Here is a 23,790-nt window from a genome sequence, read left to right as displayed (position 1 = left end):
AAATAATGCCATTTGCAGCAACATGGATGGACCTAGAGATTATCATACTAAGTGAAGTAAGTTGGACAGGGAAAGACAAATATCATATGGTATCTCTTATATGTGGAATCTAAAAAAGTGATACAAGTGAACTTACAAAACAGAAATAGATTCACAGACATAGAAAACAAACTTATGGTTACCAAAGGGGGAAAGAGGGGGGAGGGATAAATTAGGATTTGGGGGTTAAATTTGGGAATTTATATACACTGCTATATATAAAACAGGAAACCAACAAGGACTTACTATACAGCACAGGGAAATATACTCAATATCTTGTAATAACCTATAATGCAAAAGAAGCTAAAAAAGAATATATATATATATATATATTTCTGAATTACTTTGCTGTACACCTGAAACTAACACAATATCGTAAATCAACTATATTTCAATAAATTTTTTTAAAAGTATAAAAATAATAATAAAAAATATTAAAAAATAAAGTTCATGTATCCTCTATAAGAAAAAGAATGCAGTGCAGAGGATGATAAAATTATAACCAGTCTTGGAAGACAGCAGGGTAACTGTGGGCTGTGATGATTCAGGGACCTAGGTCAATGGCAAATGCACCTGTAACCAGAATTCTTCAGCCCCACCCACCACAAGTAAGCTCCTCTGCAGACTTGATTTTCCCACCACTTCTCCTTGGGCCACCCCAGGTCCCGGTGCCTTTGATCAAGGCTGCCAAGGGCTCTGTTCCTCTTTGTCGTGGCTGGTGTGTCTACCTGGGACAGGCAGTTTGTCTTACTCCCTGTTCCCTCTGTCCGAATCTTCCCTCTCTGGGTTCTTTACTCTCCATCTGCCTGCTACAGTGTCTCAGAACTACGGAACTGAGATTCCATGAGTTACCCTAACAAAAAATACTGGCTTTTATGAAAAGCCCCCCAGAGTGAAAGCTATGCTTTTTAAATCAGACCAGTCCTTGAAGGTAGGTTTTCAGATGCCAAGCATTTGGGGCAAAGTCTTTCCTAAATTCCTCACTTTCTACTCATGGGCTGCCCTCTGCACTGCTGCTGGGTGAGATGGTCTGGCTATTATGTACGTATGTATCACGTATGTACGTAAGAGGGAACTTCTGAAGAAGAGCATAGAAAAGGGTGTCCAGGATCACAGAACTGTTTCCTAAGGCATGTTCCCAGATACACTGGCTCCACAGAAATCTGTGGCTGCAGGCTGAAAATTAGTTCAGGAAACGCTAGAACAAAACAGGTTATGTTCTGTGGGATTTCTCTGACTCCCTAACATGCTAAGGTAGGTCATGCAACTCCAATAGGAGGGATGGAAATTGCATTAATCCCAAATTTATCGGACCTTGAGGCTGTTTCTTTTTCAAGGAGCAGAGTTTGAAATGAACCCCCGTGGAATGCAAGTGAAGGCAACATCGCAGCAGGTGGATTTTGCTGACTTTATTTTGAGGAGGAGAGTGGGCAGATTGTTAGAAGGGTGTGAGTCCTTCCAATTATTGCTTCTTATAAACTCTGGAGTAATAAGCCACCAGGGGTAGGGAGTGTTTGCCATTGGTTCCGGTTGCCCAGCTTCTGAACCCCCTGGAGCTGGAGGAACCCTCACTTAATGAGTCTTGGGGAGAAGCAGAGCCCGCCTTCTCCTCATGAAACTGAAAATGTGCAATTAAGGTGGGGAGAAGGGCCCAGGCTTGTGTACCAAAGACACATGTGAGATTATTTACAGCAGCAGGATGGCCACAAACTGGAAACCGCCTAAACATCCACCAGCAGAATAGATGAATGAACTGTGGTATATTCATCCATACAGAGGAATATGAGAAAGTGAGGAAAAAGACTTAGCAATGACTGCGTGTAACGACGTGGATGAATCTCATAGCCGTAACGTTGAATGAAAGAAGGTTGGTACAAGTACATCCTGTGATTCCACTTATTTGAAGCTCAGAAATAGGTAAAACTAACCTCTGGTGCTAGATGTCGGGATAATGGCTGCATTGTGGGGAGTATTAACTGGAAGGGGGCATGAAGGACTTCTTGGGGTTCTGGAAACATATGCAAAAATGTATCAAGCTGTACATTTAATATCTATGCAATTTACATGTCATTAGTTAATCCACAAAATAGGTAAATAAATAGAAAGATGGGGGAAAAAACAATATTTACTATCTAATGACATAATAACTAGCATTTAAAAAATACATGCTGGGACTTCCTTGGTGGCACAGTGGTTTGGAATCCACCTGCCAATGCAGGGGACACGGGTTCGATCCCTGGTCTGGGAAGATCCCACATGCTGCGGAGCATCTAAGCCTGTGCACCACAACTACTGAGCCTGCACTCTAGGGCCTGTGTGCCACAACTACTGAAGCCCATGCGCCTGGAGCCCATGCTCTGCAACAAGAGAAGCCACCGCCATGAGAAGCCCATGCACTACAAAGAAGAGTAGCCCCACTTGCCACAGCTGGAGAAAGCCTGCGCGCAGCAACGAAGACCCAACACAGTCATAAATAAACAAACAAATAAAAAAAACAAAGTAAGAGTAGTAATTTAAAAATAAATAAATAAATAAAAATTAAAAAAATACATGCTAGGAATTATATATATGTGTGTATTGCCTATAATAATCCTGTGGTTAAGGTTCTGAGACTTTAAAAAACAGCTTCATTGAGATATAATTGACAAAAGAAACTGCATATATTTAACTAATATAATTTATTAAGTTTTGATCTATGTAAACACCTATGTAATCATGACAACCATCAAGAGGTTGAGCACATCTACCACCCCAAGCTTTCTCACGCCCCTTGGCAACCCGCCTCCCATGCCCATCCCTCCCTGCCCCTTCCCTCCCCCTCCCTCACTCCCAGGCAGCCACTGGTCTGCTTTCTGTCACTACTCATTAGTTTGCACTTTCTGAAATCTTACATAATTTTACATAATTAGAGTCATACTTCATTCCTTTTCACTGTTGAAGAGTATTCAATGGCGTACTCTGTCTTCTCACCTGTTGGTGGACAGTTGGGCTGTTTCCAGTTTGGGGTGGTTATAAATAAAACTGCTGAGAACTTTTCTTGTACACATCTCTATGTGAATACATGCATTTCTCTTGCGTGAATACCTAGGAGGAGAATGGCTGGATCATAAGGTGAACCTTTTAAGAAACTGCAAAATTTGTTTCCAAGTTGGATGTATATCTCACATTTCTGACAGCAGGGTATGGGAGTCCTAGTTCCTGCTCAACTTTACCAACACTTGCAGACTCAATCTCTAACCATTCTAATGCGTGTGTAGTGTTTTCCCATTGTGGTTCTAATTTGCATTTTCCTAATGACTAATGATGTTGAGCATCTTTTCACTTTGCCACAAGTGTATATTCTTTGGTGAGGTGTCTATTAAAATCTTCTGCCCATTTTAAGTGTTAATGTTGTTTGTTTTCTTTCTTTCTTTTTTTCTTTTGCGGTACGTGCGCCTCTCACTGCTGTGGCCTCTCCCGCTGCAGAGCACAGGCTCCGGACGTGCAGGCCCAGTGGCCACGGCTCACGGGCCCAGCCGCTCTGCGGCATGTGGGATCCTCCCAGATCGGGGCTCGAACCCGTGTCCCCTGCATCGGCAGGCGGACTCCCAACCACTGCGCCACCAGGGAAGCCCCAATATTGTTTGTTTTCTGATTATTGAGAATTCTTTTTTTAATTAATTTTTTATTGGAGTATTGTTGATTTTCAGTGTTGTGTTAGTTTCTACTGTACAGCAAAGTGAATCAGCCACACATATACATATATCCACTCTCTTCTAGACTCCATTCCCATATAGGTCATTACAGAGCACCAAGATAATTCTTTTTTTTTTTTGCGGTACGCGGGCCTCTCACTGTTGTGGCCTCTCCCGTTGCGGAGCACAGGCTCCGGACGCGCAGGCTCAGCGGCCATGGCTCACGGGCCCAGCCGCTCCGCGGCATGTGGGATCCTCCAGGACCGGGGCACGAACCCGTGTCCCCTGCATCGGCAGGTGGACTCTCAACCACTGCGCCACCAGGGAAGCCCGAGAATTCTTAATATATTCTGCATCCTAGTCCTTTATCACATATATTATTTGCAAACAGTTTATTCTAGTTCATGATGCCTTTTGAAGAACAGAAGTTTTTGATTTTTGTTGAAGTCTAGTTTATTAATTTTCTTTTATGGTCTGTGTTTTTGGTGTCGCAACTAAAAATATCTTCGTCTTACCCAATGTATCAAAGTTTTCTCCTCTGTTGTCTTCTAGAATTTTTACAGTTATAGGCTTTACATTTAGGTTTATGGAGTATTTTGAATTACTTTTCACGTATAGCACAAAATATGGATCGAGGGGTGTTTTTTGCATATGCATGGTTCTTGCACTTCTTGTTGAAGAGTGTGGCACTGAATTGCCGTTGCATTCGATCACAAATCAGTTTACCATGTGTGATTCTATTTCTGGATCCTCTATTCTGGTCCATTGATGTATTTGTTCATCTTCACGCCATTGCCAGCTCTGTTCTACTTTGTTAGCACTGTTTAGGCTATTTAAGATTCTTGGTATTTCCATATGGCTTTTCTTTTTTAGTTTGTTAATTTTCAAATTTTAAATTAATTTTACAGTCTTGGGATAATCCCCATGGTCACAATGAATTATCCTTTCTAGGCGTTTTGGATTCAATTAACTAAAATTTTCTTGAGAAACTTGCATCTGTATTCATGAGAGATGTTTGTAGGTAGTTTTCTTTGCCTGGTTTTGCTATTAGGGCTTGGTATCAAGGCTGGCTTCACAGAATGAGTGGAGGGAGAATTCCTTCCTCTTCATTTATAGACTTGGTGTTCTGGAGGAGTTTGTAGAAGTGGTGTTATTTCTTTCTTAAATGTTTGGTAGAATTTACTGATGAACCATCTGGTCCTGGAAGGATTTTTGTTTTCTGTTCTCGGTTTCTTTTGTGGGGGGGGGGGGGGGGATTGTTTAACTGTAACTTTAATTTCTCTAATACATATAAGGCTATTCAAGTTATCTGTTTCTTCTTCAGTGACATTTGATAGTTTGTGTCTTTTAAGGAATTTGACCATCTCATCTGAGTTGTTGAATTTATTGGCATAAGGTTGTTCATAATTGTACTGGGTTGAAATTCATGTCCACTGTGACCTTATTTGGAAATGAGATTCTTTGCAGATGTAATTAACTAAGAAGGGGTCACAATGGATTAGGGTGATCCTTAAATCTAATATGACTAGTGTCCTTGGAAGAAGAAGGAAATTTGGATACGGGGACAGAGGGGAAATGCCATGTGATGACATAGGCAGAGGCTGGAGTGGCAACACTGCAAGCCTAGGAATGCCAAGAATTGCTGGCCACCACTAGCAGCTGAAAGAGGCCGGGAAGGATTCTACTCAGTCTCAGAGGAAAACGGCCCTGCTCACACCTTGACTTTGGACTTCTAGCCTCCAGAACCATGAAAGAATACATTTCTGTTGTTTTAAGTCATCCAGTTTCTGGTACTTTTTTATGGCAGCCCTAGGAAATGAATACAATAACCCCTCATTATCCTCTTAAAATCTGTGGACTCTGTAGGATGTCACCACTCTTCCTGATGTTAGTAATTTACGTCTTCTCTTTCATTCTTCCTCATCAGTTTTATTGATCTTCTCAAGGACCCAGCTTTGGTTTGACTGGCTTTTCTCTATTGCTTGTCTGTTTTCTATTCCATTGACTTCTACTCTAATGCTTATTATTTCCTTTCTTCTACTACTGTGTGTTTAATTTGCATTTCCCGCTATAGTTTCTTAATGTAAAATCAGGCATCATTGATTTGAGACCTTTCTTCTCTTCTAATATTTTCGTGCAATAAAATTCCTCCTCAGTACTGTTCAGCAGCATCCCGCACATTTCGATATGTTATGCTTTCATTTTAATTCAGTTCAAAATGCTTTGTAAGTTTCTGTATGAAATTAGTCCCCTGGGTTATTTCGTATGTTGTTTAGTTTCCAAATATTTGGAGATTTGACAGTGATCTTTCAGTATTTTTTTTTTTTGCGCGGTACGCGGACCTCTCACCGCTGTGGCCTCTCCCGTTGCGGAGCACAGGCTCCGCACGCGCAGGCTCAGCGGCCATGGCTCACGGGCCCAGCCGCTCTGCGGCATGTGGGATCTTCCCGGACCGGGGCACGAACCCGTGTCCCCTGCATCGGCAGGCGGACTCTCAACCACTGCGCCACCAGGGAAGCCCGATCTTTCAGTAATTGATTGAAGTTTTAATTCCACTGTGGTCAGAGACTCCATTTGTATGAAAATCCTTTTACATTTGTTGAGATTTGTTTTATGGCCCATTTACCTGTCTTGGTCAATGTTCTGTGTGCATTGGAAGAGAATGTGTATTCTGCTGTTCTTGGATGGAGTGTATATAAATGTCAATTAGGTCAAGTTGGCTGATAGCGTTGCTTAAATCTTCTATATCCTGGCTGATTTCCTCTCTACTAGCTCTCTCACTTTTCAAGAATGGGATGTTGAAATCTCTGTCACCGTGGATTTATCTGTTTCTCCTTGTAGCTCCAGCAATCTTTGATTCATATGCTTTAAAGCTCTTTTACTAGGTGCATGCACATTTAGCATTGTTATTTCCTCTGGATGAATTGATTCCTCTATATTATGAAATAAACCTTTTATCCCTGATAATATTACTTCTTCTGGAATCTACTTTGTGTGATATTGATATAAGTAATCTAGCTTTCTTTCCATCAGTGTGAGCACCATTGATCTTTCTCCATCCTTTTGACCTAATTGTTATTAGTATTTGAAGTGAGTTTCTTGTAGGCAGCACATAGTTGGGTCATTCTGACAATCTCGACCTGTTAATTGGGATGTTAAGAACATTTGCATTATATTTAATGTAATTATTTATATGGTTAGCTTTAAATCTGTCATCTTGCTTTTTGCTTGTTATGTGGCCCATTGATTCTATGTTCCTCTTTTTCTCTGTTCCTGGCTTCTTTTGAATTAATTGAATAATTCTATTATTCCTTTTTAGCTCATTTTTGGCTTATTTACAGTTACTCTTTGTTTTATTTTAGTGATGAATTTAGAGTTCAAAGTATACATTTCTAACTTATTACAGCTTAACTTCAAGTGACGTTATTCAGTTTACCTATAGTATCTTACAGCAAGCAGTATTCTTCTATATCTCTCCTCCCAATCTTTACGCTATTGTTGTTGTGTATTTTACCTTGTCATATGTTTTAAACCCCATGCTACATTGTCATTATCTTTGAACAATCAGTTATCATTTAAGGACATTTAAATAATTTTAAAGTCCTTATGTCATCACTCATATTACACTTTCCACTGCTCTTCAATCCGTTGCATAGGTCTGTATTTCCATTCGGTATTATCTCTTTAAGCCTGAATGACTCTTTCACTATTTTTTGTCATGCAAGTCTGCTGGTTATAAATTTTTTCAGCTTTTGTAGTTCTGAAAAAGTCTCTATTTTGCTTTCATTTTTGAAAGCTACTTTTGCTGGGTATAGAATTCTGTTTTAATAACTTGACTGCTTTTAAGATTTTCTTTTTATTACTGGTTTTAGGCAATTGACTATGATGTATCTTGGAGTCATTTTTCTTGCACTTGGGATTTAGCTTGTTGAAAAATACAATGAAGTTTTATTTGATAGTTTTAATATCTTTCATGTCTCTACTTAACTCTTTGAACATATGGAATAAAGTTATAATGGCTATTTTAATGTCCTTATCTGCCATTTCTAATATCTGTGTCACTTCTGGCTCAGTTTTGATTGATTTTTCTTTTTGTTTTGGGTCATATTTTCCCTCTTCTTTGTATATTTGGTCATCTTTTACTGAATGCTAGATACTGTGAATTTCACCTTGTTGGATACTGGATAATTTTTTATTTTTAGAAGTATTTCTGAGCTGTTTTCTGGGATGTACGTAAGTTACTTGGAAATAGTCTGATCCTTTCAGGTCTTGCTTTTAATATTTTCTAGGCAGGACTGGAGGAGTGCTCAATCTGGGCCTAATTTCCCCACTTCTAGGGAAAAACTGTGTTGTGCACGTGATGCCTTATGATTCGTGAAGTTTTCCAGTTTGACTGGGAGGAAGAGGCACCATATCCAGCCCCACGTGAGCATGGGCACCCCTGCTGCTGATCTTGTCAGGTGACTGCTCCCCTCTGCCTCGGTTGCTTTCCTTACATGATCAGTACTCTGCTCTGACTGGTACTTACCTGTCAGCACTCTGCTGAATACTTGAGGGAGACCCTCTGCAGGGTCCTCCCAGGGTTTTCCCTCTATGTGGCTCTCTCTCTGGTTCTCTGTCCCGCAACTCTGGCTGCCTCTGTCTCCCCCTCCTCTCAACCCCATCTTCTCAATTCAGAAAGCCCTCCAGGCTCTGTCTGGATTCCACTTCCACGTGCCACAGCCTGGGAAATCTATCATGGCTCTAAGCCAGGCAACCACAGGGCTCCCCTCATTTGCGTCCCATCTTCAGGGATCACTGCCCTTTATTGCCTGGTGGCCAGTGTCTTAAACACCATTGTCTCATATATTTTGTCCTCTGTGTAGATCCGGTTTCCGTCACTCTATCTTGGCTGGAAACAGAAGTCTCTCTTCGACTTTGTATCCCCATTTTATAGGTAAGGAATCTGAAACTTAGAGGGATTAAGGAATTTGCCCAGGGTAGGCCAGCTTGCAACCAGGAAACTCACATTCATATATGGGCAGTCCAATGCCAGAGCCATGTTATTAAGAATCACTGTGCTCTACTGCTTCTGTGGTCCGCATGCTCTATGTAGATGACCTGATCCCATGTTTGCAATAGCATTCTAAGGCAGGCATGGTGAGTCATTTTACAAATATTTGTTGAGGGCTTCCTACATGCTGGGCCTGTTCTAGGTGCTGGAGCTGAAGGCTTGAGCAAAGTTGACTCAAGCCCCCTGCCCTCTTAGGGCTAACATTCCCACAGGAGGAAAGAGAGAGTACACAAAGTGAAAAGTAAATAATAGAGCACGTAACACAGTGATGTTCCAAGGACGAGGTCAAACAGGGAAGAGGTGCAGAACGTGTGTGTGTGTGTGTGTGTGTGTGTGTGTGTGTGTGTGGTGAAAGGGGTGGCAGTTCAGATGGGGAGTTCAGGGAAAGCTCCACTAAGAAGGTAACATTTACCTAAAGACATGGAGAAGTTTAGGGAGTGAAACATGAAGGAAGGTGGTGTCTGGTATCTTATAGTAGTGACAGCAATAGGTACCATCAACGAAACACCTTCTAAGGTCCAGGCCTTTGTAAGGGCTTTATGTGTACTATCTTCACACACAAAAATGCGGAAGTTATTTTTTTCCTAAAACGTAACTATATTTATCGTGTTTCTTAAATTATTAAAAAAAAACCATGCTGGGCTTCCCTGGTGGTGCAGTGGTTGAGAGTCCGCCTGCCGATGCAGGGGACGTGGGTTCGTGCCCCGGTGCAGGAAGATCCCACATGCCGCGGAGCGGCTGGGCCCGTGAGCCATGGCCGCTGAGCCTGCGCGTCCGGAGCCTGTGCTCCGCAACGGGAGAGGCCACAACAGTGAGAGGCCCACGCACAACGGGAGAGGCCACAACAGTGAGAGGCCCGCGTACCGCAAAAAACAAACAAACAAACAAACAAAAACCATGCTGGTTGTAAAACAAAAATATATGTAAATACAAGGTAAAGATCCTCTTGTAGTTGATCTCTTCCCACCCCTCATTTACCAGAGATATTTTACCAGAGATAACTCATTAACAAGTGGATGAATGCGTCTATGCATTTGTAAACATGTATGTACGAATATACGCATAAAATGGGCTCGTGGTGTCACGCAACCTAGTTTTATTCCCATTTCACAAATATAACATAAGCAGCTTTCCATGCCGATACACAGACTCTATCTTTTTCAATGCTGTATCTGAAGGTACTATACTTTAACCCTTTGGATGCATATTTAGCAATGTTTTGCTATTATTCAGAATGCTACAGGGGAGATCCTTATACACATTCCTGATTGTGCCAGATATTTTCCATTGGCTCCTTAAGATCTAGGAAAAAGTAGAGGTGAGAGAAGTTGAGTAACCTATTTGAAATTCTACCTACCTACAGACAATAGAGTTCATTATAGGCCGTATCAATATGTGCAACTGGATTGTCTGCAGCAATAATGCCATACCACCAAAAGGTCAATTGAGTTAAACCCCCAGTATGCTTCTTCCACTGAACTGACACTCAGGCCTGGCCACGTGTATTGGCCGCCCTGGCCAGACTTTTCAATCGTGTCACCGGAATCGTGCACCGTGAGTCAGAGTTTACGTCTGAGGTTATGTAAAGTCAGAAGTATTCTGAGGTGACAGCGCGGGGTGGGGTGCTCCCAGCAGGGCGTCGGCATGAGGGCACCGGTGTCTTAGGTGGGATATGCGGGTTGCTCCTGGATCCAGTCTTTCTTTCCCGAGCTCACTGTCCCTCAGGGGAGATCCCCTGCTCCCCTCTCTTTCCCGAAAGCCCAGGGCGTTTCCACGGACGACACACACTGGGAGCCACGGCGTTCACAGTACTCTTCTCTGCCTCTCAAGTCTCAGGAGCTACAAGAGCCAGACCCAGCTGATAACACTTTCAGAAACTCCACTCAAACTAGCTCAAGGAACCGGCAAATCCAGAGGTGTGGAAGGGCTTGGAAAGGCTTGATCCAGAGGCCAAAACGGGCTTTCTCTCCCCATCGCTCTCATTTCCCCCATCCCCCCTTTGGGCTTTACATGACAGGTGTCTCTTCTTGTGCTGGGAATGCCATCCCCCGACAGCTGCACCTTTATTCTTACCCTGTGGGTCAGAAGGGATTGACGTTGCCCCTCTGAAAGCTCAGGGAGCCTCTGATCAATGCTGCTTGGACCCCCTAACACCCCTTCAATGGTGAAGTAGAGGAGCAGACCAGCAGCCCGTCAGTCGCAGCCCACGGTGACTGTCATCGTTTTGAGGGCAAACACCTGTGTTCCTCATCTAGTTCCCCTGGACCCCCAACTGCCTGGCATGTTGCAGGGGCCCCGTGAGATGCTCTCTTCTTGAATTAAATGGGATCGTAATTATATCCAGCCACGCTGCCTTTCCTGAGTATTTATGTATAACCCCTCCTCTAAGCTAAGCATGCCTCCCAGACAGGCCAGTGGCTCTCTTTTCATGGGCTCTTTATTCTTCGGGGTTTCTAGGTTGCAGTGACACTTGAGGGCGAGTGTTGGGGGATGTGGTGGCAGTCACAGCAGTTCTGTGACAATGAAGGTATCTGGTAAAGACCCATGTGCTGCCTGCCCGGGCATTTGTTTTTTTGCCTACTCTCCAATATGACAGTGGTTTGGGGCATCCTCCCCAGAACCACTTCTCGATGCTGAACTAACATGGAAACAACCTAAATGTCCATCAACAGAGGAATGGATAAGGACGATGTGGTACACACATACGATGGAATATGACTCAGCCATAAAAAGAACAAAAGAATGCCATTTGCAGCAACATGGGTGCTACTAAAGATCATCATACTAAGTGAAGTCAGAAAGAGAAAGACAAATACCATAAGATATCACTTATATGTGGAACCTAAAATACGACACAAGTGAACGTATCTACGAAAGAGAAACAGACCCGCAGACATAGAGAACAGAGCTGTGGTTGCCAGTGGGGAGGGGGTTGGGGGAGGGTTGGAGTGGGAAGTTGCGATTAGCAGGTGCAAACTATTATATATAGAATGGATAAACAACAGGGTCCTACAGTATAGCACAGGGAGCTATATTCAATATCCTGTGATAAACCGTAATGGAAAAGAATATGAAAAAGAATATATATATATGTATAACTGAGTCACTTTGCTGTACAGCAGAAATTAACACAACATAGTAAATCAACTATACTTCAATTTTTAAAAATGCTGAACTAACTCAGCGGTCTAACAGACCACTGAATTAACAGAGCATTTGTCTGATGGAGGCTATGATGTTGTTTTCTTCTATTCTTTTTCTTTTTTTCTCTCCTGCGGATGTGGCATGGGAGCAGCAGGGGCCTCCTGACCGAACCTGCTCATAGAATTGCAGAGACTCCCCATCAGTCTCCGATGCTCACTATTATAACCCAGCCTGTGCCCATCAGCCATGTGGCCACTCTGTTTTTCTTAAGTGTAAAGGCTGTCAGGATTCAGGTCAGAGCTATCTATTGCCTGCTCTAAGAATTTGCTTTTTCTTCTATAAAAAGGAAAAGGAAATTGTTGGCTTCTAAGAACTACAAAGGATACTGGAGGCATTTGGCTAAACCTGCTTTTCTGTGAGCTCACGATGGTAACATAATTAAACTGTCAAACAAGATCATTAATTTATCAAAAGCTATGAATTACACTTGAGACAAGTTATTAGTCTAGAACACCACAGATGTTATCCTTTATGGTCAAACAGACATAGGTTATCAAGCTCTAGTAATAAATCACATTTTTCTTTCTTGCCAAAAGAAAAATCTATTTTTTGATATTGTTCAGAGAAGAAAACCACATATTGATTTAAAAATATATATGAATAACATAAGTCCCCAAAGTCAGCTGTAATATGACAAAGAATAAAAGGGAATAAATAGAAGTCAGCAGGGACAAAGGAAGAAAAACTCCAGAAAAAAAAAAAAAGAACTGCTAACAGCAAAAAATTGAGTTTTAGATGAAGGCATTAGAAAAGCACTGCAGACGCCCACATTTGGCCCTTATACAATAACTTCCTTTGGTGAGTGAAAACGAAGAAACGATTATTACTTTAATTTCCTTCTGGAAAAGAATTAGTGGTTCATGTCCTGTAGTGCCTCGAGCCTAGAGCGGAGAGGAAAGAACACAGCGGCCACGAATAATGGTCCATGAGGGCAGTAGCACGAGAACGTTGTTCCTGTGCGTGTTAGTGGGCGCTCTAATTCCTCGCCCGGTCGGGCCCACGAGGTGACTTTAAGGGCATCAGACATTGTCTCCTGGGAAGAGTTAAGGAAGGACATGCCTCTGGCTTCGTAACTTTCGTGCCAGGCTTGACAGAGACACCAGAGCATTTTCTAGAGAGCTAGAGGGACCCTGCAGTGGTGAGCTCAGTAATTCTTATGGAGTCTAATCATAAAGGTGCTGGGAAGTAGCGTGTGATTATAAACAACTCCCAGATAAAAGAAAATGCTTTTCACTGTGGCTGCATCTGTTTCTCCTACACACTATCATTATCTTCTCTTTTTACTGTCCCTTCTTTTCCATCGTGTTTTCCCTCACAGTCAGCCCGCGTCCCCCAGATGGTTACCGAACACACCCACAATGGTTTCAAGGCCCACATCTTGACGGGTCCTTTCATCCTTGTCTTTTCTTGGCAAACAGTAGTTCACTTGGCCATGTTCTCTTCTCTCTTCCACCATTTTTGCCCAGCAAGGACTCTGGAACCAGACCACCTGCTTCATATTCTGCCTCTGCCACTTACTAGCTGTGTGACCTTGGGCAAATCACTTATTCTCTCTGTGCCTCATTTTCCTCATCTGAAAACGGGAGTAATAGTAATAATAGCTTTTTCATAGTGCTGTTCCGAAGAGCGAGTTAATATGTGAAATGTGCTTGGAATGGGGCCAGGAATATAATTAGTAACATTTAAGTATGTGATAAATAAAATCAAAAGAAAGTTCACCCTCAAAAATAACGTTAAAAAAATTTCATATAACATATATCCTCTGTACAGAAGTCAGAAAACGTGTAAAAGCAATACACAATCCCAGAGGCTCCGAGGACCCTTGGCCAGGGCTCATAACTGCTGAGCCTCAGGGCCCACCAGGGGCTTGACTGTGGCTTTGGGGGTCAGCACGGCCCCGGGACCTGCGCCAGCGCGGGGATCAGTGCATTAGAACAGGGGTCCTGCTCTGCGCTGAGGTTACTGCGGTGCCCAAGGAGCTACACGAAGGAAGCTGTAGGTTCACACGCACACAGAGCCTCACTGCAGACCCGGCAAATGTGTTCTCACCCCCACTTTTACTCTCAGGGGCAGGGATCAGCAGGTGTGCTGGACCTCTCCCAGTGGGAGACTAGCCCACCCCCTTTCCATCACCTACATCTCTTTTGCTCTCCTGGTGCCAGACTTTCCGCAGGGGGAGGTCTGTTGGCTTTTGTTCTCTATTCCACCATTTCCTTTTTTTTCTTTTAAAATTCCTAATGCAGACTTTGATGCTCTAATTCACTTTTTTTTTTTTTTTTTTTTTTTTGTAGCTAGCGTTGCTGGGTTTTTTACATGCTTCCCATTATGGTATTGACAAACATCCCTAGTAAACAAAACAGAGCACCAGACTTTCACAAACAGGGGGCACAGTGGAGGGCGTGGGGTGGGAGGTGGATGAATTGGGAGATTGGGATTGACATGTATACACTAATATGTATAAAATGGGTAACTCATAAGAAGCTGCTGTATAGCTCAGGGAGCTCCACTTTGCTGTACAGTAGAAACTAACGCAACGTTGTAAAACAACCATACCACCCCCCAAAATTACCGAAAAGGAAAAAGAAAACAGGGGGCGCAGGAACCAAAGTGAGTTTGTGAAACAAACCCCTCAGCCTGTGGGGAGGGAAAGGAACCAGACCTGAGTTTTGGGATTCTAGGTGGGCGCCGAGTTCAGGCCAGCAGGAAGGAGGGTCACCCAGTGGGCTGTCTGGCTTGGGTTGGGAAGGGTGAGGACGGGTGTTACGGGGTCTCTGATGAAGCACCTGAAGTGAATGGGAGCGTATTCCGCGTCCGCCCCTCACCCTGGGGGCCGTGACACTCCAACCTCCGGCCGGGGAGAAATACCCCCGCCCAAGGGCAGGCCCTGCGACGAGGACTTTGGCTTCTCAGCGTCCGGGGGTGACACCGTGATGCTCGCTCAAAGAGCGCGTGCAGAGTTTGGGCAGAGAGGCACAAAGCACTCTGCTGGCGGGGACACTAAGGACGGCGGGGAAGCCGGGGACAGAGTGGCAAAGGAGGACGTGCCCGCGTGGGGCGACACCCCCAGGCCCCTGGGACGTGGGCCAGAGAGAATTTGCGGCTCTGCCGCTTCAGTGACCCTGGGAAAAGGTGGGTGAGGGTCTGTGACTGGTTTTCTTCTTTCCTGTGGGTGAGTGAACTGCAGCGATGCTTCCTGCAGGAACGCTCGCCGTGCAGTCTGCTGGGCCGGTTTGGCTGGAGGTGAAGAACTGCCTGCTTCAGGGCAGCGGGAAAAGCCCTTAGTTCCTCCCTCATTGCACAGAGTACCTTTCTCAAGGGCGGGGGCCGCGCCTCACTCTCCTCAGTGCCGTTAGCACCTGCAACCCGGGAGCGCGATCTGAGTGAATCAGAGTGGGTGATGAATCTGCTGACTTCCTGCACCTCAGAGAGTAAAAAGGGGGAAAAAAGGCGTAAAACTATCTTTTGATACCAGCACGTGTAAATAAGTTTATCCCTGAAATGTTCTTTGAAGCAAGTTGTTAATGGGGAGGGAGAAGACGAGGGGGTTTAGAGCCCAGAACCCCAGCGGCTGAGGATGGAAAATGCCGCAGGAAGCATCAGAGACCTGTAGATGTGACTGTATAATTTATCTGCTAATTCAATACAATTTTGAGAGTAAATTGTAATGATTAAAATTATGGACTGAAAACTGGTTTCTGACATTGAAGATACACAACATAGTTTTATTTTAAAAACTCTGTTACCGAGAAAATGCTTCTTAAAAATTAAAAATGTACATTGAAACAAAATTTTATTTTATTATTTTTAAGAATTTTTTATTTTATATTGGAGTAGAGTTGATTAACAATGCTGTGTTAGTTTCAGGTGTACAGGAAAGTGATTCAGTTATACATATACATGTATCTCTTCTTTTTCAAATTCTTTTCCCATTTAGGTTGTTACATAACATTAAGCAGAGTTCCCTGGGCTATACAGTAGGACCTTGTTGGTTATCCATTTTAAACATAGCAGTGTGCACATGTCAATCCCAAACTCCCTAACTATCCCTCCCCCCTACCCGTGCCCCTGGTAACCATAAGTTTGTTCTCTAAGTCTGTGAGTCTGTTTCTGTTTTGTGAATAAGTTCATTTGTATCATTTTTTTTTAAGATTCTGCATGTAAGCGATATCATACAATATTTCTCTTTCTCTTTTGACAATATTGATTCTTTCAGTCCAAGAACATGTTGTGTCTTTCTATCTGTTTGTGTCGTCTTCGATTTCTTTCATCAGCGTCTTATAGTTGTTGGAGTACAGGTCTTTTGTCTCCTTAGGTAGCTTTATTCCTAGGTATTTTATTCTTTCTGATGCAATGATAAATGGTATTGTCTCCTTAATTTCTCTTTCTGATCTTTTGTTGTTAGTGTATACAAATGCAACAGATTTCTGTGTATTAATTTTGTAATCTGCAACTTTACCAAATTCATTGATGAGTTCTACTAGTTTTCTGGTAACGTCTTTAGGATTTTCTATGTATAGTATCATGTCATCTACAAAGAGTGACAGTTTTACTTCTTCTTTTCCAATTTGTATTCCTTTTATTTCTTTTTATTCTCTGATTGCCATAACTAGAATTTCCATGTTGAATAATAGTGGTGGGAGTGGAAATCTTTGTCTTATTCCTGATCTTAGAGGAAATACCTTCAGCTTTTCACTGTTGAGAATGATGTTTGCTGTAGGTTTGTCATATATGGCTTTTATTATGTTAAGGTATATTCCCTCTATGCCCACTTTCTGGAGAGTTTTTACCATAAATGGGTGTTGAACTTTGTCAAAAACTTTTTCTGCATCTATTGAGATGCAGAATATGATCATATGGCGTTTTAAAGAATTTCTCTATGCTGATTTGAACATTAAAAATAATCTAAACAGAGTAATTATTCCTGGCACATGTTCATATACATGAATCAGTTTCTTAACCACAATTATCTGTGTCATGCTTACTTTTCTGAAGATTTTCTTTTAGTGTGGTCTTTTAATTTAAAATTCTTTTCACAGTATTATCCACGATTTTCAAATTTGTATTTGAAGGTCAATTAATTCTAAATGATTGACATCTTTGACACTTTTCTGAAGACCATAAAATCTTTAATTAAGAAAATACTCTTAACTCTCAAGTGCTCACGTCCCTGGTAAGCTCAGATAATTTTCTGCTAAATGGAGGATATTCTCAATTCCAATCACTTTTCATTAAATATGTAAATGTCAGCCAAATAGTTACACAGGTGCTCTTTCTGCTTCTATTCAGAGGGTCTTTCTTTGACAACATTTTTACAAGACCAGATTTGCCAAGTAAGTTACCTCTGCTATGATTCTTTTATGTTTTGCTAAATTTAATTGCTACAAAAATCAAAGCCTTTCTCAATTTCACTCCATTCTGATAATATTAAATTTATCTAGATAAAAATAAGAGCTCCATCAAAAGACTCTAAATATTCCAAAGTTTGAGCAAACAATTTCAAAATTAAATCTTGTTCACTGTTTGAGCTCTTATCTTTTCATTTATTGAGGGCCTTCCTCACTTCTGGGGAGGTAAATTTATTGCCTTCCTATTTGCAAGTCTTGTTTTGAATAAGTGCAATTTTCTGAGAATATCTAAAGCTCTAAAAGAAATTTTTTGGTGCTCCATGCATTGATTTCTGAGAGTAAAGATTTCCAAGTGATTTTGAAAAAAAATTGCATCTCAAATTTAGAGGACTTACAAAGACTTCAATATCATTGCCAAACACATAGATGATCTTACAAATTAATTCTTTAAAGGTTTAACTATTTCTACTCATACTGCCCTGCTGAAGGATCTATATCAGCTTTGTATAATTAAATTCTATAGTTTAGTTCCTCTTATATAAGATTATTTAAAAATTTTAATGCCTATCATTTCTCTTTCATTGGTAGAATAGCACAGCTTTTACAGACATAATTATGAAATATGTGTGAACCACAAGTAGTGCCAAATATGGTTTCTATAGTTATCTTAATTAGTAAGAGGATGGTTTGTAAGAAAATACTGTGCTTAATCAAAATTTGTATCTGTATAATCACCTCACAAACAATTGGTTTTTTTTTTAATGTTGAATTGTTTTTTTACTGAATTTACAATGGCATTTACAATAATGTCAGATGTTTCATCAAACTGACAGAGTGAATTTCCAAAAACTTTACTTTGATGCTCGGAAGAGTATGAAAAATCACATCATTGTTGAGGTTTTCCGTTTGAAGAATCTGATGACACTGTAACAATACTGGTATTATTTATCTGTTTTCCAAGTTTCTCTTCTGCCAAAGCAACAGGAACCATATCAAAAAACTTAGAATTGTAAATAAGTAAAATTAACTTAGAAGGTCTGTTATTTGATCTAAATGGAAGTCTTGCTTCATAGAATATATATAAACAGAACTTCTGCTCCTGTACGTATTAAATTGTCATTTTGGAACAGTCTTCTTAAAGTAATGATTAACTTTCAAAGTAGATGCTGATGCCCTTTCAGCTGGTTTAGTCCTCTGAATTCCATGTGGTCAGTGATACAGCCCCTATAGTGGATGTTAAATATTGACAGACACTTTGGATGTGTTACTGTTCATCATCAACTGGCTTGAGAAATGGAAATTTGCTACTTAAGTTTATTAAATATACACTTACTATTGTTTTACCTCATTCCTGACAAAAGAGCTTACTGTAAAATAAAAAAGCACTGCCGAACAGTAAAGTAAGCACTTCTAACTTACACCATGCAATCAGACAAAACCACAGCAGAAACGGCATTCAGATTATGCTCTGCTGCTTGATGGCCGGCCTGCTTAGTCCTCACGCATCCATCACATGCGTCTAACGTATAATTTTACACATTCCCACTGAGTCCTCTGACTGGAGCCTGACAGGTTTGTGTCTTCAACAGGCCATCGCACGGAAAACGGCTCAACTGGTCAATGCACCAAGTAACCAACTAGTATAAGGACATCAACTACTTTTGCCATCACCTCTAGAGACCGAAGAGAGTTAGCTGACCCTAGCTCCTTGGAATGGAGCACACATTTTTCCCCACCCAAATTCCCCTGAATATTGTTCTTAAAAGGAAAGAGTTTATTGAATCACATTTGGAAAAGGGTCAAGGAAATAGATAGGTTGTTGCTGTTCCTCTTTCAAATTGAACCACCTAGTAAAGTGAGAATTCTCTTAAATTCTTATGAACCTCTCACATTGTTAAAGTCCATGGCAGAAAGTGAACTATAGAGACTTGTCAATTATGTCCTGGCTTATTTTAATATAATCAATACAAATACTATATTAAACATGGAAAAAGTGCTAAGTAGGACGACACATAATTTCAATAGGCATAAACCAGAAGAACACTGCTTCTGACAGTCATCCATGGATGAGAGTGCCTTTGAGGAAGCCTGGGAGTCCAGTGGAGAAGTTTCAGCATACTACTGGAGAAAAAAATCTGAGATAGGACACACTGAAGAGGCCAGACGGTAAAGATCAGAGGAGTTGACTGCTTCTTTACATGTGAAGACAGCAGTACAAAACGTTAAGGAACATGAGAAATCAATGAAAAATGACCCCACCAAAGGAACAAAATACTTTTCCAGTAACTGACCCCAACGAAATGGAGATGAGCAATTTGCCCAATAAAGAGTTTAAAATAGTCTTAAGGAAGCTCAGTGAGTTACAAGAAAACACAGAAAGACAATTCAATGAAATACACAAACAACACAAGTTTAACACAGAGGTAGAAATTGTAAAAAAGAACCAAAGAGAAATTCTGGAGCAGAAGACTACAGCGTATGAAATGAAAAATGTAATACAGAGCATCAAAAGTAGACTGAGGGGCTTCCCTGGTGGTGCAGTGGTTGGGAGTCCGCCTGCCAATGCAGGGGACACGGGTTTGAACCCTGGTCCCGGAGGATCCCACATGCCGCAGAGCGACTAGGCCCATGCGCCACAGCTGCTGAGCCTGTGCTCTGGAGCCTGCGAGCCACAACTACTGAAGCCCATGTGCCACAGCCCATGCTGTGCAACAAGAGAAGCCACCGCAATGAGAAGCCCATGCACCACAACAAAGAGTAACCCCTGCTGGCTACAACTAGAGAAAGCCCACATGCAGAAACAAAGACCCAGTGCAGCCAAAAATTAATTAATTAATTTAAAAAAAGACACACTAGAACAAAACTGTCTAAAATCAAAGAGGATAAGACAATTTTAAAAGCCACAAGAGAAAAAAGTATTTCCTCACATTCAAGAGAACTCCTACAAGGCGATCAATGAATTGCTCAGCAGAAACCTTGCAGGCCAGGAGAGATGGGATGATATATTCAAAGTGCTGAAAGAAAAAACTGCCAACCAAGAATATCTTACCAAAGTTTTCTTTTAGAAATAATAGAGAGAGAAACTTTCCCAGATAAACAACAGCTGAGGTGGTTCATCACCACTAAACCAGCCTTATAAGAAATGCTGAAAGGAGTTCCTCAAGCTGAAATGAAAGGATGCAATTAGTAACATGAAAATATAAAACACACTGGTAAAGGTAAATGTACAGCCGAAGTAGAAATACTCTAATAATATAATGCAGTGGTGTGTTCATCACTTAACTCGTTTAAAGGTTAAAGGACAAAAGTATTAAAATAACTATAACTACAATAATTTGATAACGAACACACAACATAAAAACGTGAAAATTGGGACTTCCCTCGTGGCACAGTGGTAAAGAATCCACCTGCCAATGCAGGGGACACAGGTTTGAGCCCTGGCCCAGGAAGATCCCACATGCCACAGAGCAACTAAGCCCATGAGCCACAACCACTGAGCCCGTGTGCCACAACTACTGAAGCCCATGCACCTACAGCCTGTGCTCCTCAACAAGAGAAGGCACCACAATGAGTAGCCTGTGCACTACAACAAAGAGTAACCCCCGCTCGCCACAACTTGAGAAAGCCCGCGCGTAACAACGAAGACCCAACGCAGCCAATAAATAAATAAATAATAAATAAGTTAATTTTAAAAAATGAAAATTGTGGCATAAAAACATAAAATGTGGAAGGGGGAATAAAAGGGTAAGGGTTTTGTGTGTGACTGAAGTTGAATTATCAGCTTAAAATGAGCTGTTATATCCATAACATGTTTTATGTAAGCTTCATGGTAACTGCAAACCAAAACTCTACAGTACATACAAAAGAGATAAAGAGAAGGGAATGAAAGCATACCACTATGAAAAATCACCAATTCATGCAGGAAGACACAAAGGAAGGAAGAAAGGAATGACAAAATAGCCATAAAACAATTAATATGAGGACATTAGTAAGTACTTACCTATCAATAATACCTTAAATATAAATGAATCAAAAGGAATAGAGTGAATGGATAAAAAAACAATATCCAACTATAAGCTGCCCACAAGAGACTCATATCAGCTTTAAGGAAACAAATAGACCCAAAGTAAAGGGATGGAAAAATATTGCATGCAAATGGAAGTAAAAGAGAGCAGGGGTAGCTATACTTATATTAGATAAAAGAGATTTGGTATAAGTCAAAAACTGCAACAAGAGACAGGGAAGGTCATTATATGATGATAAAGCAGTCAATTCATCAAAAGGCTATCACAATTGCAAATATATATGCACTCAACATTGGAGTACCTAAAGATATTAAGCAAATACTAACAAGTGCAAAGGGAGAAATAGATAACAATACAGTAATAGTAGAGGACTTCAATACATCACTTTCAACAATGGATAGATCATTCAGACAGAAAATCAATAAAGAATATTGGAGTTCAACCATACTTTAGGTCAAATTGACCTAATAGACATATACAACCAACAGCAGCAGAAAACACACTCAAGTGCACATGAAACATTCCCCAAGATAGATCATATATTATGTCATGAAACAAGTCCAAGCAATTTTCAGAAAACTGAAATCGTACCAATTAGATACCAATCATAACCACAATGTTATGAAACTACAAATTAATAATGGGAGGAAAACTGGAAAATTCACTAATATGTGCAAATCAAACAGCACACTCCTGAACAACCAATGTGTCAAAAAACAAATTAAAAAGGAAGTTAAAAAGTAGAGTAATCCCCTTTTATCCATGGGAGATATTTTCCAAGACCCCCCAGTTGATGCCTAAAACCACAGAGAGTACTAAACCCTTTATATACTATGTTTTTTTCCATATATATATATATACCTATGATAAGGTTTAATTTATAAATTAGGCACAGTAAGAGGTTAACAACAATAACTAATAATAAAATGGAACAATTATAACAATATACTGTAATAAAATTTATGTGAATGTGTGTGCTGTCTCTCTCTCTCTGTCTCTCTAAAAATAGCTCATTGCACAAATTTAATGCCTTCTCCCTCTAACTAAGCAGTTTTCATGCACTGTGGCAGTTAGCTTTTGCAGTTTTAGGTGTGACAGCAAAACTGGCATGAATTTCTTTTTCTTTCATCACAATCTCACCATAGAAAATTCATTCTTCTGTAGAACTTAGCAAACTCAGCATACAATTCTTTTTCTTTTTTATTATCTTGAAAACTTTCACCTTTTCACTTAAAGGAAGCACTTTCTGGCATCACTACTCTTGTGTTTGGAGGCCATTATTAAGTAAAATAAGGGTTACTTGGACACAAACCCTGCAATATTGCAACAGTCGATCTGCTAACCAAAACAACTACTAAGTGACTAACAGGAGGGATATGCTGAACAAAGGGATGATTTACATCCCAGACAGGACAGAGCAGGACAGTGCAAAATTTCATCACACTACTAAAATGGCACACATTTAAAAACTTATGAATTATTTATTTCTGGGACTTTCCATGTAATATTTTCAGACCGTGGTTGACCAGGGGTAAGTGAAACTGTGGAAAGTGAAACTACATATAAGAGGGTACTAGTGTATCTTGAAACAAACAAAAATGCAAACACAACATGCCAAAATTCATGGGATGAAGCAAAAGCAGTCCTAAAAGGGAAGTTTATTGCAATAAATGCCTAAATTGAAAAAAAGAGAAAGATCTCAAATAAATAATCTGACTCAAGGCACTAGAAAAAGAAGAACAAACTAAACCCAAAGTTAGCAAAAAGAAGGAAATAATTAAGATTAGAGCAGGAACAAATGAAATAGAGACCAGAAAAATAATAAAAAAAGATCAATGAAACTAACCTTTTTTTTTTTTGGAAATAAACAAAATTGACAAACCTTTAACTATACTAAGAAAAAAAAGAAAAAGATTCAAATAGATAAAATCAGAAATGAGAGAAAAAAAGGAAGAAATGAAAGAAGAGACATTATAATTGAACCACAGAAATACAAATGATTATAAGAGACCCCTATGACCATTTACATGCCAACAAATTGTATAATCTATATGAAATGGATATATCTCTAGAAACATACAACCTACCAAGACTAAATCATGGATAGAAAATCTGAACAGAGTATTAATGAGTAAGGATATTGAATCAAAAATCAAGAAACAACCAACAAAGAAAATCTCAGAACTAGATTGTCTCCTGGTGAATTCTACTAAACATTTAAAGAATTAATGCCAATTCTTCTAAAACTTTTTCAAAACATAGGAGTGAACACAAGGCCAGCATTACCCTGATACCAAGCCAGATGAGGATACTACAAGAAAAGAAAATTATAAGACAACGTCTTGATGAATATAGATGAAAAATTCTCAACAAAATATTAGCAAACTGAATTCCACAATACATTTACACCATAATCAAGTGGGATTCATCCCTGGGATACAAGGATGGTC

Source organism: Aethalodelphis obliquidens, unplaced genomic scaffold, assembly GCF_003676395.1.
Source record: "Aethalodelphis obliquidens isolate GAN/ISIS:26980383/991018 unplaced genomic scaffold, ASM367639v1 scaffold87, whole genome shotgun sequence".
Taxonomy (NCBI): Eukaryota; Metazoa; Chordata; class Mammalia; order Artiodactyla; family Delphinidae; genus Aethalodelphis; species Aethalodelphis obliquidens.
The sequence above is the reverse complement of the archived record's forward strand: the minus strand, read 5'-3'. Positions refer to the sequence as shown.